Raw genomic sequence first — 17947 nt, 5'->3', positions numbered from 1 at the left:
TTAGGAAAGACTCTTGAGGGATGGGAGAAATCAGGGAAACCCCTGATATTGTCTCAAACATTAGGGACTCCCGAATCAGTAGGCCAAGTGCTTGATCTTGAGGCTTGCTTTTGTGAAGCTTATTTATATAGTGGAGAAACTAAGCCTGCCTATAGTTGTGTCTAAGAGTTACTTCTGGAGGACCTCTTTTGTCACTCAGATGTGGCCTCTCTCTAAGTCCAACTCTGCAAGTAAAATCATTGCCCTGCCCCCTACATGGGACATGACATTCAGGGATGAACATCTACCTGGCAACGTGGGAGATGACTCCCGGGGATGAGACTGGCCCTGGCACCATGGGATCAACAATGCCATCCTGACCAAAAGGGGGAAAAGAAGTGTAGCAGATAAGATATCAGTGGCACACAGAGTTCAAATAGAGTTGCAAGTCTACTCTGGAGGCTACTTTTATGCAAGCTTGAGCTTGATATTGCTGTATCATGGTTTGTCAAATCCCAACCAAAACCATGCCTGCCAACCCTAAAGAACACCTAAGGCTCTATCTGAGATTCTACGAAGGTTTCATGCACTATGATTATTTTCCTGAAACCCACAATCTCCAGATGGATTCCTGGGCCAGAGAAGTCCTGAAACCCAGAGGGGCCAACCTCTCCAGAACATCCGCTAATTCCATCCCCCATCCCATATTGTTAACAGCACTTTTCAACATGAAAAGGTTAGAATGAACATAGCCCAAATACCCCCTAAAGATTGGGGAAAAGATCAGAGGAGAAGGTGGAGTTATGACAGAGAAGATGGGATTTAACAAGGGAGTATGACTGCTGAATCATTATATTGGTGTTTCTTTTAGTCCCCAGTGTCTTGGGGCAGCTGGAAGGAAAAACCTAAAACTGTGGAACTGTAACCCCTACCAAACCCTGAAATTTGTTCTGTTGTAACTGTTGTGGTGTGCTTTGAAATTTATTGCTTTTTTGGTATATATGCTTTGTTTTGTTTTTTTCACACACACATATACACAAAAGATTTACATAGAGAAGATAACCCCTGAGAAGCTTTCCAGCACTAATATTCTGGGGTTCCAATTCAGGCACTTTATCTGCAGGCAACAGTCTGACAAAGGTTAAATTTTCTTTTTTTGTGTGTCATAAATAGACCTGCCTCCCTAGCACTTATGCACACAGTAGGTACTCAAATAAAAGGGTTATTTAGAAAAGTGTAAAGGTAGATCTTCACCTATTCCCCATCTCCAAACAAATTCCTAATGATGACCAAAAGCAAGGAGAGAAAAATAAATGAGTTTATCAACGCTTTTACCCATGTGTCGGCAGGAGCTGACTTATGCCTCCAGTGGGTGGCAGGGGTGGGGGTGGGATACAGCAGAAATATTTCAGCTCAGAAGCTGGGTTTAAATTTGATCTCTGTCCCCTACTGCTGCAGTTAGCTTCTTGGAACCTTTGATTCTTACACATTCCTTGGCCCGAAGTTATGTCAGAAACAGTGGCTCCCATTTTGCAGGTGACAAAACCAAAGAAGTGACTTGACTGAAAGCACACCACAAAATATGAAGCAGCAGACACAAGCCTACTTTCCTCATTAGTTCAATGTAGAAATAAAAACAATGGCTGTTTCACAAGATTGTAGGAAGATCAGCTAGAATAGAAGGGAAAACATTTGTGAGCTGTAAGGTGGTTGTAGTTAGATGTGGCGGTCATTGCAGCAATGACTGACAAGAGGTTGGAGAAGCTTTCCTTGCTTACACATTTGCATTTGGTCAGTATACAGGACTGGCACGGGCACTGGGCACACAGAGATGGGCAACACACGGCACCTGAGTCACAATCTCCCACAGTGCCCACTCCCCAGCTGTCAGACTTTAAAGTTGGAGAGTGCTGCTTTGCAGAACTTCCCAGCTGTTATCCTGTGGTTGGAAAGGTATTTCCCTGTTTTTAGATGAGGAGACAGAAGCTAAACCTGGCCAAATGCATGATCAGGTCTAGAACCAGAGTTCCTGACACTTCTGCTACGCCAGTGTTTTACAGATGTTTCCTTAGCAGCAAATCCTTTTTCCGAATGAAATGTACCTGGGAACACATGTGATATAAATGGTGAAAGTAGAGCTTCTCTTGTTGAAGTAAGGGGGGGAAGTAAGGGGGGGTGGGGGGACACCCCTGGGGCGCCTGTTAGAACCCAGGGTTGAAGGACCATAGTCTCACCCTAGGTGATATCCTAGAGCTAATAAGGATTTGGGATTCGATGGTCAATCGAAAGGTGGGCCAAGAGGAATAGGAAGCCCCAGCTCAACTTCTCTTGATGTGAACCCTGATGGGATCTGGGTATCTCCAGTGCCTGGTAAGCTCTGCCTGTCCTCTACATCCCCCAGGCCCCTGCAAGGCTGCTGTAAGGAGGAGGCTGCTTAGAGCCCCCCGATCCCTAGGAAGAGGGGTAGCCCCTTTGAGCATCCACATTCCTGATCAATTTGAGCACATGTGTTGAGAACGCCAATGTGCCCAGTGCAATCAACACCAAGAAGTTTAAAATAAGTCCTGCCTTCCAGTTGTTCTCAGCTTAACTGGGGAGAGAAGGTAGAAGAAACGATACTGTCATTGGACATTATGCATGTCTCTCTCTCTCTCTGTGTGTGTGTGTGTGTGTGTGTGTGTGTGTGTACACGCTAAGTGATTGGGGAAGACAGGAGGGTGGGCAGGTAAGTCGTCTCTGGATGTGGGGGAGCTGGGGAGCTGGGAGAATGCCTCAGTGGGGAGAAGCCAGGAGAAAGGCTGGAGCTGCATGGAAAAGAATTGCAGGGAGCACTGCCTTCAGGGGGAAACTCGGCCACACTCCCTTGAGATGTGAGCAGAGTAAAAGAGGTGACAAATTGTGCCCTGAGCCCTTAAGCCCAACTTAATTAAACTGGCTTGAAGGACTGGGATCTTCACATCAAAAACTTTCATCCTATTCTTGATATTCTCACAAGCAGTGCAGAGAACCAAAGCTATAGACTGAGCCCCCAATCTTGGGGGATGTTCATATGAAACTTTACCCCACAAAGGATAGGTCAAACCTACTTAAAATTAGACCTAACAGTCACCCCCAAGAGAACCTCTTTTGTTGCTCAGATGTGGTCTCTCTCTCCAGCCAACACAACAAGCGAACTGACCACCCTCCCCCAGTCTACGTGGGACATGACTGCCAGGGGTGTAGGCCTTCCTGGCAACGTGGGACAGCAATCCTTGAATGAGCTGGGACTCAGCATCAAGGGATTGAGAAAACCCCTAGAATGAGCTCAGACTCAGCATCAAGGGATTGAGAAAACCTTCTCCAGAAAAAGGGGGAAGAGTGAAATGAGACAAAATAAAGTGTCAGTGGCTGAGAGATTCCAGAGTCAAGAGGTTATCCTGGAGTTTATTCTTACACATTAAGTAGATATCACCTTGTTAGTCAAGATATAATGGAGAGGCTGGAGGGAACTGCCTGAAAATGTAGAGCTGTGTTCCAGTAGCCATGTTTCTTGATGATAATTGTATAATGATATAGCTTTCACAATGTGACTGTGTGATTGTGAAAACCTTGTGTCTGATGCTCCTTTTATCTACCTTTGTCAACAGATGAGTAGAACATTTGGACTAAAAATAAATAATAGGGGGAACAAATGTAAAATAAATTTAATTTGAAATGCTAGTGATCAATGAAGGGGAGGGGTAAGGGATATGGGATGTATAAATTTTTTTCCTGTTTTCTTTTTATTTCTTTTTCTTAATAGATGCAAATGTTCCAAGAAATGATCATGATGATGAATATGCAACTATGTGATGATATTGTGAATTACTGATTATATATGTAGAACGGAGCAATCAGAAGTTAAGAGTGTTTGTGTTTGTTTGGTGTTTTTTGGTATTTAAAAAAAATTAAAAATTAATTAAAAAACCAAAAACTTTCATCCTTCCGACCTGCTTCTCAGTAAATAATTTGTTCCTTAGAGTAGCTCGGGTCAGGAACCTTGGAACCTTACTTTCTTTCCCTCATATTCCACATTCCAATTCATCTGCAAATCCTGTTGGCTGTATGTTTAAAATGTTTCTAGACCAGCAAGAAAAAAAATGAATCTAGAATTTGACCACATTTCACCACCTCCACTGCGACTACCTTGATCCAAGCCGCATTGTCTGTTGCCTGGATTTTTCCTCTTAACTCATCTCCCTATTCTTCCTCTGACCCCAGTGCAGCCAGGCCTCAGCCAGGAGCCAGGTGATCTTGTTAAAACCTTAGCCAGAGGGTGCCACTCCTCTGCTCTCACCTTCTGGAGACCTTCCTAACTTTACTCAAAGTAAAATCCAACTCTTCCCAGGCCTTAACGTGATCTGTCCTCTTCCCCAACTCCCACCCTCACCACCAGCCATTCACCCCTGGCTCTTTTCACACTAGCCACGCTGGCCTGCTGGCTGCTCTTTGGACACACCAAGACCTCTCCCATCCCGGGACTCTACGGTTTAGTGTTCCCCTCCTGGAAGGCTCCTCTCCCAGAGCCCTCCCTGCACGGCTGCACCCCTCACTGGGCTCAAATGTCATCTTAATGTGGCCTTCTCCAAGGGCCCTTCATAAAATAACAAACTCCCCCTTGGTCACCCTTGCCTGTACTCCCTGCAGCCCTCCCTGCTTTATGTTCTCCATTGCATTTATTGCCTTCTAGCATTCTCTATAACTTCTTGTTGGTTGCTCGATCTCATTAGATGAGCTCCACAAGGGCCTGTGTCCCTGATACCTAGAACAGGGCCAGACATGTACATAGTAGGTCCTCAGTAAGCACGCATCGGACGAACAAGTGCATGAGTGTCTCCCTCTGTAAGAGTCTCCTCAGAATCCTCCCGAGGATGGAGGGGGTGCTCCCATTGGCCAGGAGCTTTGACCTTGTGAGCAGCAGTAGGAACTGGCGACATCCAGGTTCTGGTGTGAGTTCACGGTGCCTTCAGCAATCATAACAATGCAGTCGTGTGTCCTAATCAGAAGGTGGCAGGTGCCAAGTCAAGACACCTCCCCCCAGTGGATAGGAGGATCCTGGGGACAGAAAAGAAGCCCCAGTCTTACAAAGGAAGCATCTTAGGGCTGGGGAGGAGCAGGTAGAAGGGAGGCAGGTGCTTCCCTGTTGCCTGGAAGGGACTCAGAGACGACAGACACTGAGCCAGGGATGGAGGGACAAAGGGGAGCAATGGTGCCTGATGAGAACATCCAGGAGGCTGCCGGCCAGGTGCTCCCTCCTGTCCCCGACTCAGTGCCCTTAAACTGTCCTTGACTCCCCAGATGAATCAGCAAGTTCCAGCCTCTGGGGTTCATTGCGGCACTTCCCCTGGGGCAGATTAGAGGCTCTTGCATGACATTAAGTAACACAGCTGAGAGGGCAGGAGGCTGGGGAGAGCCGGCAGCTGCCTGGAGATAAGGGTCATTCAGGGCTGTGCTTGTCTCCTCTGTATGGAGTCCCCCAGCCCGGGAAACAGCTGATGCTAGGAACTTGGGGATGGAGCCAAAAACCAGCACTTCGGCCACAAGCAGTTGAAGAAAGAGTTCCCAGGCAGCAAGTGTGTCTTGCTTTAAACCACGCCCTATAGGAAAACTGAACATCCACAAAGGATAAGCAAAGGAGTAATTCCTCATTTTATCCAGGGGTGTTCCATGAGGACACTGTGTGTTGTGAATTCCCCTCGTGAACTGGAAACCACTGCCTTTATACGTATCCAATTTCCATGTGACTTGAAACGTGGCACGTCATTTCCATGAGCGCGCTTTCTTTTTTGTATGCTACATCGCGGGGTCACATATCATTATATTTCCATGTGAATATTCCATTATTGCAGCACCATTTGTTGAATTTTTCTTTGTCTTTTACTTGTTCGTTTTTTAAGAAGTGCTTGGACTGGGAATCAAACCCAGGTCTCCCACATCCATGAATGCACTTTTAAATGTATGTAATCTCATCAGATTCTGAGGATCCCTATGAAGAACCTATAATTATCCCCATTTCCAGATGAGGAAACTGAGGCTTTGAGTGGTTAAGGCATGGCTGAACCAGGCCCTCCAATTTGAATCTGTTCCTAGCACTCCATGTCAGCCCCATGTGATTTCTACAGACACCATGACCCCATGTGCTGGGTGAGAGAACTGAGGCCCAGAGAAGGAAAAGGCTCCACACCAGATTCCCTGACTCTGAGCCCAAGCTTTGGAGTCAGACCAACCTGGGATCGAGTCTTGGGTTCACGGCCACTGGTTCTACTTGGCAGGTACTGGCCTCTCTGGGCCTCGCTTTCCTCATCCATAAAATAGGTTTAATAACAACGCCATCATGGGGAGGTGTGAGGGTTAACTGAAGTGGTATGCATTGTTGCTCAGAGCAGTCTCTGACAGGAAGCCGCTGCTGTCACAGCTGTCATCCTTATTATATTTTGACACTTATATGAACTATCCCGACACGTGTAAGGGAGAGTCTCCTCCAGGGACAGGCAAGATGTCACTTGCTCCTTTGTCCCAGCCCTTCTCTCCCCTCAGCACCCTCACCCCTTCCAGAAGGTCACCCGGGGCCAGTCCTCTCCCAGCCCCAGAAGCCACCCTGCCACCGCCTCTCCCCACCTCGCAGCTGCCGGGTGGCCTTGGCTGAGGAAGACTCGCTGCCCTGTAGCCCAGGGGACACGTGGTCACTCCGCCTCTGCCCATGGCCAAGCCTGGAGCCCAGACGGGCCTGGCAGACTGCCAGGGCTTCCTTGGTAGGATGCCCCGCCACTCCCTCCTGGCCCCTCTATTCTGGGAGCTGTAATTTAGACAGCCTTCCCCGCCCCAATTGCTATCTGGAGCCACAGTCTTCGTTCCGGTGGCCCAGACTGCTCCCCACTCGGCTGCCTTTTCATAAACAGCTCCCAGGCTGCCCTGTTATCTTGGGCGCCGTGGCTGCGGGGAGGAGGCCCTGCCACCCTGGAGATACAAGGGACCCTTCCATCCTGGGGGGCAGCCGGCCCACCATGGGCAGAGGAGGGATGAAACCCTTACCCACGAGAGCCCAATATAGCAGCCTTGGGAACCTGACCCTGAAGTAGGCTAGGGCTGGCCGAGGAGGAGCAGAGGGGAGCCTGTCATTATCCCACCGCCACCCTGGGGACCGGGTTGGCCTGGGCTGTGGTCTCCCCAAAGGCTGGGTGTGCTCAGCCACAGGACCACGGAGAGAGAGAGAGTGAGTCTGTATGTACATGTGTTGGGGGGATCAACAACAGCAACTAAATGATGTTTCTAAAATACAAATATGACTGTGTTACTCTCTGCCTCCAAACCTCGCAGCTCCTTGCAGCCCATGGGTATGATGCTTGCAAGCCCCTCTACCTTTGCCCTTTCTATCACCTCTCTCACCTTGGGACTTTCGCACATATGTTCCTCATTATGAACACCGTTCTCTTCTTCACCAGGCTAACTCCTTCCCATCCTGCAGATCTCAGCTTAGAAGTCACGTCTCAGAGAACCCCCTCTCGCTATCACCCCACATGCGCACCTCTCCACGCTCCTCCCCTCCAGCAGGGCTGGACTGGGCGTCTCTCCTGTGCTCACCCGAAGCACCACGCCCTTTGTTTACTGTCTGTCTCTTCTCCATAGAATATAAGAACCACGTGGGCAGGGATGCTTGTCTATTTTGTTTACTGATGTATCCCTGACATAGGTCTCTATTGCTGCATAACAAATTCCCGCAAATAGCACACATTTATTACCTCGCACAGCCTCTGGGGCACATTGTGACGGGACAGGTGCTGGAGGATCTGAGTCCAGGCTAGTTCTCCAGGTTGCTGGAGGCCTCAGCTCATCACTGTCCACGGGCTAGAGGCCTCTCCACTGGGTGGTCCACACAAGGCAGCTGGCTTCCCCCAGAGTAAGTGATCCACCAAAGAGGGTGAACTGCACCTGCTCCCACTGAATATTGGAAATGATGTCTCTCCACTTCTGCTGAATGCTACTGGTCCCGCAGACCAGCCCTGGCACAGTGTGGGATACCAGGGGGCAGGCGTCCCTGGGGGACCATCTTGGAGGCTGGATACCACGATCCCCGGCACAGCCCCAGCCCTTAGGAGACGCTCGAGAAATATCTGTGGAATGAAAGGAGGAGGGCTGGAATGCTGTTGGGATAGTGTACAAATTGCTGTTCAATTCTGGTGGGAAGCCTTGATCACTGCTGCATCCCCGAAGGAAACTTCCTCGGCCACCCGCACCCTGTCCCCACGAGGCCCTCATAATTCACCTGTGTGAGCTTGGGCATGTTCCTAAACTCACAGGCCTTCCGTGGGGTGTAAAGGAGATGAAGGTGTAAGGCTGTCGTGACTGGCACACGCAAACCTGCAATAACGGCCGTCCTCACCGTCTCTGCGCTTTGTCGCTAATGCTAGCGGGAAAAGTGAATAAATGAAAGTATCTCCCTGGGGACAGTTTTAGAACCAGGAGCGTTGGTGTGCACAGGCAGGAGAGGGGCTGCTGCTCATTTACACTGCGTAACGTGTGTTACACCAGTGGCTTGTAACCATTTGGGGGGGGTAGTATGAAGAGCAGGGGTTGTCACAAAGCCCTTTGAAAGTTTACAAGGAAAATGCATATTCGTACATACACACCAAAAAGTATATATAATAAGCTCAGGCCATTCATAGGCCCTAGATAACAAATGCCTGTATTGGGCTGTGGCCTCTTTGAAGGCAGTATGGATCGTGTATGCCCTGAACAAATACATGAACGAGTGAATGAATGAACAAAAGAATCCAACAACTGCCTAAAAGGCCAGAATTCTGGAATCTTTGCTGGTGAGTACATCCTCTCCCTTTGTGTAACTGTCTATGGAAAACCGGCTGGCTTCAGAAGCCCAGCATTCAAGTTTTGCCTTTACCACTTACTAACGGTATGTGTGACCTTGGGCTTGTCCCCTAACCTCTCTTGGTTTCATTTCCCTCGCCAGGAAAATAATGTTAACTATAGTGAGTGTGTTTTGCAAGCTGCAAAAGCCCATTGAAAATACCAGGGACTCATATTTGGTTGTTGCATCTGGCATTAGGTAATGAGACTCAAATGCTCAGACTAACCTACTCTCACAGTCTCCAGCTCTCATGTGTGTTGATGGGAAGACTCGTGAGTGGGGCAGTATTTTCAACTGAAGATGCTCAAAACAAGTGCCCCCAGCCCTGTCCTTTGTTAGCATATCTATAGTCAGATGACCAGATTACAACACAACTGAGGTGATGACAGCTTGCTTTGGTCTCATTCCAGGCCTGAGACCACACCCTACACAAGTTTACTAGATGGGAGAATTGCATAGTCATACAGGCAACAAATATTTATCAGGCAGCTACTCTAAGTCTCTACTCAGCGCTAGGGAAACTATGGGAGCAAAACCACTATGGTCCCTGTCCTTGTGGAACTGACAGTGTCGCCGGACAAAAGTTGTAGATTCTTTTGCCCGATGAGCTCAATAACCAATTCCTGAGTCACTGGGGTTTCAAAGAGAGAAAGAGTTTATCACCATGCACGTAGTAGGAGAGCAGATGGCCTAGCAGCCCCAAATCTGTCTCCCCAAACCGCAGGTTTTCGGGTAGTTTTATTAGAGAAAAGATGGGCAGGGTTTAAAATAATGAGCACAGTGGCCCCCGATGATGTAATCAGAGGGGATCTGATCACTGACACTGAACATGTGCAGGCTGATTACAGGCTTAGTCACTGAATGTATGAAAGAAAATGGCAGAATGAGGTATAGGTGGCTTGTAGGTTAAAGTCTAAGCTACTGCGCATGTCAGGCGGGCCCACTTCGGTTAGATCCAGTCTCAGTTATCAAGATAACTTTGGATTTGGGGTGGGCTAGTTCTAGGCTGGCCCAAGACCCTTCATTAATAAACATTAGGGGATGCCTTTCACGATTACAAGACTCTGAAGTTGAAAAACTAGTCAACTGGCTATAAATGAAGGTAAGTCACAAGGTTTTTACAATCACAGGGGTAGAAGATAAGGGTTATACAATCATTATCAGAGATTCAGGCAGCTGGACTACAATTTAGAGATTTCAGGAGTTTCTCTCTGTCTACTCCAATATACTGGAAAGCATAAAGGAATATGTATAAAATGATTCAGTAATCAAAAATCATCCCTTAAATCCTGATTTCTCGGTTACAACAGTATAATTGGAGGAGGTAACTTTTTAAAAAAATTTTTATTAATAAAACCAATCAACATACAATATGAATACTTTTTTCATCACATAGTTGATTATTCATCATCATGATAATTTCTTAGAACATTTGCATCAATTCAGAGAAAGAAATAAAAGAAAACAAAAAAAACAATCATACATACCATACCCCTTACCCCTTCCTTTCATTGATCTTAGCATTTCAATCTACTAATTTATTTTAACATTTGTTCCCCCTATTATTTATTTTTATTCCATATGTTTTACTCATCTGTTGATATGGTCTATAAAAGGAGCATCAGACACAAGGTTTTCACAATCACACAGTCACATTGTGAAAGCTATATCATTATACAATCATCTTCAAGAAACATGGCTACTGGAACACAGCTCTACATTTTCAGGCAGTTCCCTGCAGCCTCTCCATTACATCTTGACTAACAAGGTGATATTTATTTAATGCGTAAGAATAACCTCCAGGATAATCTCTCGACTCTGTTTGGAATCTCTCAGCCATTGACACTTTATTTTGTCTCATTTCACTCTTCCCCCTTTTGGTCGAGAAGGTTTTCTCAATCCCTTGATGCTGAGTCCCAGCTCATTCTAGGATTTCTGTCCCACGCTGCCAGGAAGATCCACACCCCTGGGAGTCATGTCCCACGTACAGAGGGAAAGGGCAGTGAGTTTGCTTGTTGTATTGGCTGAGAGAGAGGCCACTTCTGAGCAACAGAAGAGGTTCTCCTGGGGGAGACTCTTAGGCCTAATTTTTTTATTTTATTTTTTTAAATACCAAAAAACACCAAACAAACTCAAACATTCCTATTTTGATCATTCCATTCAACATATATAATCAGTAATTCACAATATCATCACATAGTTGCATATTCATCATCATGATCATTTCTTGGAATATTTGCGTCTATTCAGAAAAAGAAATAAAAAGAAAACAGGAAAAAAATTTTTACATCCCATACCCCTTACCCCTCCCTTTCATTGATCACTAGCATTTCAAATTAAATTTATTTTAACATTTGTTCCCCCTATTACTTATTTTTATTCCATATATTCTACTCATCTGTTGCCAAGGTAGATGAAAAGAGCAACAGACACAAGGTTTTCACAATCACACAGTCACATTGTGAAAGCTATATCATTATACAATCATCTTCAAGAAACACGGCTACTGGAACACAGCTCTACATTTTCAGGAAGTTCCCTCCAGCCTCTCCATTACATCTTGACTAACAAGGTGATAGCTACTTAATGCGTAAGAATACTCTCCAGGATAACCTCTCGACTGTGTTTGGAATCTCTCAGCCACTGACACTTTGTCTCATTTCACTCTTCCCCCTTTCCGTGGAGAAGGTTTTCTCAATCCCTTGGTGCTGAGTCCCAGCTCATTCTAGGGTTTCTGACCCACGTTGCCAGGAACGTCCACACCCCTGGGAGTCATGTCTCATGTAGAGAGGGGGTTGCTTGTTGTGTTGGCTGAGAGAAGCCGCATCTGAGCAACAAAAGAGGTTCTCTTGGGGGTGACTCTTAGGCCTAATTTTAAGTAAGCTTAGCGTATCCTTTGCGGGATTAAGTTTCATTATGAACAAACCCCAAGATTGGGGGTTTGGCCTATTGCTTTGGTTGTCCCCACTGGTTGTGAGAATATTAAGAATTCTCTACTTGGGGAAGTTGAATTTTCCCCTTTTCTCATCATTCCCCCAAAGGGACTTAGCAATTACTTTTTTATTCACTGTTCAAATCCTTCTGGGATTTATTGAGGCATCACTCTGGATGGAGGAGGTAATTCTTAATCAGTCACCAGGAGAGGTGGTTCAGGGTGCTGTGGATATGTGTAATTGGAAGTCCAGATCTCAGAAGGAGAAGTGGGGCAGGACAAGCATCCCTGTGGAAATGTGAGCTGAATCCTGAACTCAGTGAGGGGCTGTGGATGGGGTGGGAAGCACTCTGGGCCATGGCTAAGCATGTGCAAAGGGCCTGTGGTAGCATGTTTGGAAATATGAAACAGAATGATGTGGCTAGAGCACACCAAGTGATGGGGAGAGGAACGCAGGTGTGGTTACAGGTAAGCAAGGACACAAGGCAGGCAGAGACTAAATCACCTTGTTCTCTTTAGTGTGACATTTGCAAAAAGGAAGGAACTGGAGTAGCAGTTTTCAAGTTTCAGAATAGTTGTTGCGTAGAAGGAGGGAACCTCAGAAGCCAAATGAGAGGAAATACCTTAGTTAGTAGGCTTTGAGCTAGGTAGCAAGGATTTCCTGGCTGAGAGGGGGTCTCAGGGAATTGCCTTTCCTTTGACCTGTTGTAAGTGTCTTCTGGCCAGGTAGCAGAAGGGGGTCTGTTTGTTCCTTCATTCATTCAGCAGACATTACAGCATCTCAGATTCAATGGTGAATCAGACTGCCTGGCAAGCCCTTATGGAACCTATATTCCATTGGTAGAGGCAGGAAATAAATAAATACTTGCATTTGGAATTGAAATGACAAAGTCTTTGAAGGAAAAGGATACCTGAGATGAGAGATAACAGGTTGGACCTGCCATGGAGATGATGGCATTTCTTGTTTAAGACCTGGAGGACAGAAAGGAACCCGTCCTCCTGTATTGGGAATAAGTATGTGCAAAGCTGAGAGAATGGTATATGCAAAGGCTCTGAGACAGGTAGAAGCTTGGTATGTTTGTGTTAAAGGAACTGAAAGAAGACACCAGGTAAGGCCTTACCTGAATGCACCAGATAAGGCCTGAGAGGTCAGCAGGAGTTGGGCAGAAAAGCTGCAGCTTTGTAAAAAGTGAGCTGGTGTTTGTACTTTATTCTAAGGACACCAGGAAGTTATGGGAGGCTTTTAGCAGGGGAGTGACAGGCTCCATTTCTATTTTGCAAAACTCCTTCTAGGTCTCTGAAGTCACCTGTCACTGGAAATGCCCTCCTGGAAGATTCTCTGAAAAACTTGTTCTTCAGAAACTCAGCCTCCCCCTCCAAATATCCAGTCTCTCCCTCTTGGTCAACCCAGGGGAGACAAACTCTTGAACATGAATCTCCACTTGCCAGGCTCCGGAAGAGGCTTGAGAAAATTTTACACCTCCCCCCACACGCCCCCCACCACACACAAATATGTAGGACCTTCTATGTCATCTACCAGGCACTCCCACATTCATTTCCTCATCTAATCTCATTACATGCCTGCAAGGTAGGCAAGATACCCACTTGGCAGCTAAGATAGCCACTGAGACACTGAAATGGAGAGGTTGGGTAACTTGGCTAAGGCTACACAACTAGAGAGGAGCATATCTGGTCCTTGAACTTGAATTCTTTGAGTCCATACTCTATTCTGTTCCCTTTGTAATATTACTTGCCATCGCTGGTGATTATTGAGGGAGGACAATGGACAGTTCCGTCAGGGTGAGTTTGTTGTAGGGAGCGGGGGCTGGGACTGAGAATGGCTGGGAGGGAGGGATGCAGATGGAGGTGGGGTAAAGGTTGTCAGGATGTCTCTGAGCTGCAGAGGAGGGGTAAAAAGGAGAGGGGAGAGGATGGTCAGCAGAAGCCAAGAACAAGAAGAAGGTGGGTAAGTGAAAGAAGGTGTTCAGGATGGGACACCACTGGGGGACCCAAACCCTGGATCATGGGTCTCCTCTTTATCCTGGAGGCACCTGGGGTCCCAGCTGCCATACCTGCTGAAAGGCAAGACAGAAATGCTCCCTGGAAGGCACAGGTAGAACAGATCTGCTAGCTGTTTTCCCTGATATTCTTTTAGGAAGACCAATTTGCTTGTTTGGGTCTCCTCTCTAGATTGTTAGTTGCTTGAGGGCAGGATTAAATGTCTTGCTCAAGAGCCTATCTTCCAGTGCCTGATCTAGTTAATATTTGTTGAATGAATAAAGGCACAAACAAGTGAATGAATACTGTATTGTGGTATGACTTAGAAGGCAGGAGAATATAGACTATTCACAGCTGCTGATGGGACCCAGCTCTGAAGTTCTGGGCCTTGATCTACAGCATTACTAGATTCTTCCAAGACCACTCATAGAGGGGCAATCCAAAGCTCAGAAAAGTTTAGTAAACTGGCTGGAGTCACACAGCAAGTGAGCCAAAGCTAGAGCCTGGAAGGCCAATTCCCAGGGCTTGAAAATGAAAATGAGGGCCTTTCCCTATCAGGGCGATTTGGGGAAATGCTCTGAGTCCCATGGGGTGGAGATGGGGAGGAGGAAACAGGTTTTTGCGTGTTTGGGTGAGCCTAGGGACTCAGGCCAGAATATTTCAAAAATATTACCATGCCTCCTGGGACTGTGGACCCCTGCAGCTAAGCAGGCTGCAGCCTGTACAGAGAGAAGAGCTGAGATGTTTTTGCCCCCAGCAATCTCCGTGCTGACTCAGTATGTCCTTGCCCTGCCCCTGAACCTTGGACATCACCATGGGCCCAGTGTGGAAGAAAAGCTGGGGTTAGAACTGGTTTGGAAATGAGGGCTCTTGGGAGCTATTTGGCTTCTGCTGTGCTGTCAAGGAAAGAGCCACCAAGACTGCCTCTCTGATCTCCATCAAATTACAGGGGAGCTGCAAAACTGGTGAAATCATAAAATCTACCCAATCTCTCGTTTTCTAGGGTGGGAAAATGAATAAGATGGGAAACAACTGACCCAAAAGCACACAAGTTCAAACCCAGGTAGCCAATTCCTAGTCACTGACTCTTCTGATAAGACAGCCCAAGGAACTTGAAGTTTTCTAAGTTAATGGACAGCAACTGCTAGGCCAAAAAAAAAAAAAAATACTTGACTTAGGAACACTGTCCCCTCTCCTCCCCCACAACCCAGGCATCACTCCAAGTTGTTTTTCTCCTGAAGCACTTGGCGCCTTTTCCCCTACTGGAGGTAGAACATGTAAGCTTTCTTTAGGGCAAGTTTATGATGTTCTGGCTAAGAATGCAGCTCTGCAGCTGACTGCCTGGGCCAAGTCTCTCTTCTGCCACTTCCTAGTTCTGTGGCCTTGGACAAGTTACATATCCATTCTGTCTCCTTTTTCTCATCTGTATAATGGGAGAACTAAGAGTGAGAATGAAGAGAGCTGAGCCCTTTAGAGCACTGCTTGGCACAGACTAAGTGCTCAGTCAGCGCAAGTTATTGGTATCTGGGAAGGAGACTCAGGCCTGGGAAGGGATTTATTCCACCCCAGATCCACCCCGCACAATGTCTTGGATCCAGAATGTAGACAGCACAACAGATCTAGCAAAACTGCCTGAATGGGGACACCCTCTTGGTGACCTCTTCACCCAAGCCCACCCTCATTCTTACCAGATCACCCAGGACCCAGTCTTTGCCTTCTTAGGCAGTCACAGCAGTGCAGGTCTGCACATCTGGGCTATTGTCTACTCGCCACGCAGCCTCTTGGGCAAAGCACTTTCTTCATTTCCCTACTGTTTTCTCATTTGTAAAATTTACATGAATACTAAAACCCACCTGCCGAGGTCACTGGGGGGATTAAATGCCCGCCAGCCTGCCCCTCCCTCTCACCCTTGCTCATCCCACCACAAGGCCCATTTGCAAGCACGAGGCCATGTTCTTGGAAACCAGCCCCCTTGGCTCTAACACTGCAATCCTGGGCAAGCGTGAAGATGCGCTGGAGAGCTCCAAGCCTGGATGCCTGAGTCAGGGCTCATCAGGGCTTTGAGGTGCCTGTCACCTCAGGTGGCTCCTGGCCCCACAGGCCCTCTGCCAGGATGACTGACCTGAGTCCTGAGGTGAAACCCACACCCGAGGAAAGGAAGTTCTGCAGCTCAAGGGCTATGCACTGGCCTCCTCTGGGACCAGCTGGGGTGGGTTTCCCATTCCAATCCCATCCCCATCGTTGGGCACGCAGCTGCCCTCTGGGGCACATGAGTGCTCGTCCAACTCACTCATTGCCACTATGAGACGAGAAAGTTTAAAGAGTGATAGGATTGTGTCCTAAAAGTTTTTGCATAGAAGGATTGGGAATTTCTATATTTCTTTCAGAGTGGCATTTTGCATGCAATACCTCTGAGGGTTGGCACTCCCACCTCTGGAAGTGGCACCCCCACCCCTGGAAGGCAGAGTTGGGCAATCAGAACTAGAGAGGCTACAGGCAACAGGAGGTCATCTGCCCACCCCTCCCATTAGGGAATTTGGAAACAAAGTTGGAAACTGCTGCTAATCACATCAAAGAGTCAGGATTTGACCCTGGACAAAGTGTTTGATCTCCGTGCATCTCTATTTCCTTCTAGTAAAATCGGGATGATTCCAGAGTGACCCGTCATTGTCAAGATTAAATGATGTGACTCAAATGGAGCCCAGATTTAGCAGGGGACTAGATTCATTCAATAACAGACCACTAAGACCTGCTGTGTGCCAGGGTACATTTGCCAATGAGACTAGCAAGGTCATTGCCCTCCCGGAGCTTTCAGGATGGAGGGATGACACACCCTGAACAACAGGCCTGAACTCCGGCTGTAACCCCAGCTCTACCATTTACTAGCTAGACCACCCCGGGCAAGCTGTGATTTCCCAACAGTAAAGCCACGTTAACTGCATCCACTCCATAGAGTTATGAGGCTCACAAGAGATGATGCGAGCAAATATATTTACAGCACCTAAGTATGCAGGTAGTTATGCTGTGATAGGTGTAATAAAAGGAGTTGCGGGCATGGGTGACGGGCAGAGTGACCTGGACCAACAGGTTGGGAAAGGCCTCCTTGGAGAAGATACTGCTGAGGCTGAAGGATGAGTGAGCCCAGCAAATGGGGTGGGGAAAGAAGGGTGTTCCTGAAGAAGGGAAATCCCCAAGGCGAGAAAGAGCAGGAAGAGCAGGGAAGAAGTGAGGAGTGAAGGGATGAGAGAGGAAGGGGACCCATAAGCCAGTTTAAGGAGTTGGGACTTGGCAGTGACTGTAAAGGATTTAAAGAAAGGGAGTGGCACGGGTCAAGCTCGCCTTTTCAAAGTGTTCATTCCCCATTGTGTATGTGGAAAAGCAGCATACGTTTGTCTGATTAATGTGACCCCAGCCCCTAGCAGAGAAATTAGAGGAATTCCTCGCTGACTTCTAGCCCCTGCCCCATCTCCAGCGTCATCTTCTCTCTCCTGCGCTCTGATTTCCAGGGCCACCAGCTTTGCGCGTGCTGGGGCTCGGTGCGCGCTGTGGGCGGTAAGGGTGGAAGTGGGGAGCCGGCGATAGGATTTAGGAAGGGCTGAAGTGAGACCCAGGCCTGGGGGCACCTGCATTCTCCCCCTCCATACACACCCTCTTTGTGGCACGATGATGTCAAGCATGCCTGGGTTGGTTTGAACTCCTGGGCAAATAATTTCTCCTGTTTGAACCTTCAACCAAAAGCGCAGCACCTAGCACAGGACCTAGTTCACACTAGACACATACCTCAGTAAATACGTGTCATTTCTTTCGTCCCTCAACACATAATCTGTTCCCCTCATCCACAGGCTAAAAGGAAAGGTAGGGGGCTAGGAATGGACTCAAGAAGCAGAGGAGAAAAGTTGTTTTTGTTTTTTCACTTACTACATCACTTGCAAACTGTTTGGTCCCCCTCCCCCCACCCCTCGCCCACCTCTGTTTTTGTGAGAGGTAGGGGAGCGGAAGGGTCCCTTTCCCGGCTCTCGCCTTGTAACCTGTAACCCGGGGGATGTGACCCGAGAGCTCGAAGGACAGAGGGCACCTGGCTCCGCGCACGTGCGCGAGGCCCTGCTTTTCCCGGGCTGGCCAACTGTCCGCACCACAGGGTTTAGGAGCCGAAAACA

Source organism: Tamandua tetradactyla, chromosome 6 (genome assembly GCF_023851605.1).
Source record: "Tamandua tetradactyla isolate mTamTet1 chromosome 6, mTamTet1.pri, whole genome shotgun sequence".
NCBI classification, from domain to species: Eukaryota; Metazoa; Chordata; class Mammalia; order Pilosa; family Myrmecophagidae; genus Tamandua; species Tamandua tetradactyla.
Note: the sequence above shows the minus strand (reverse complement) of the source record.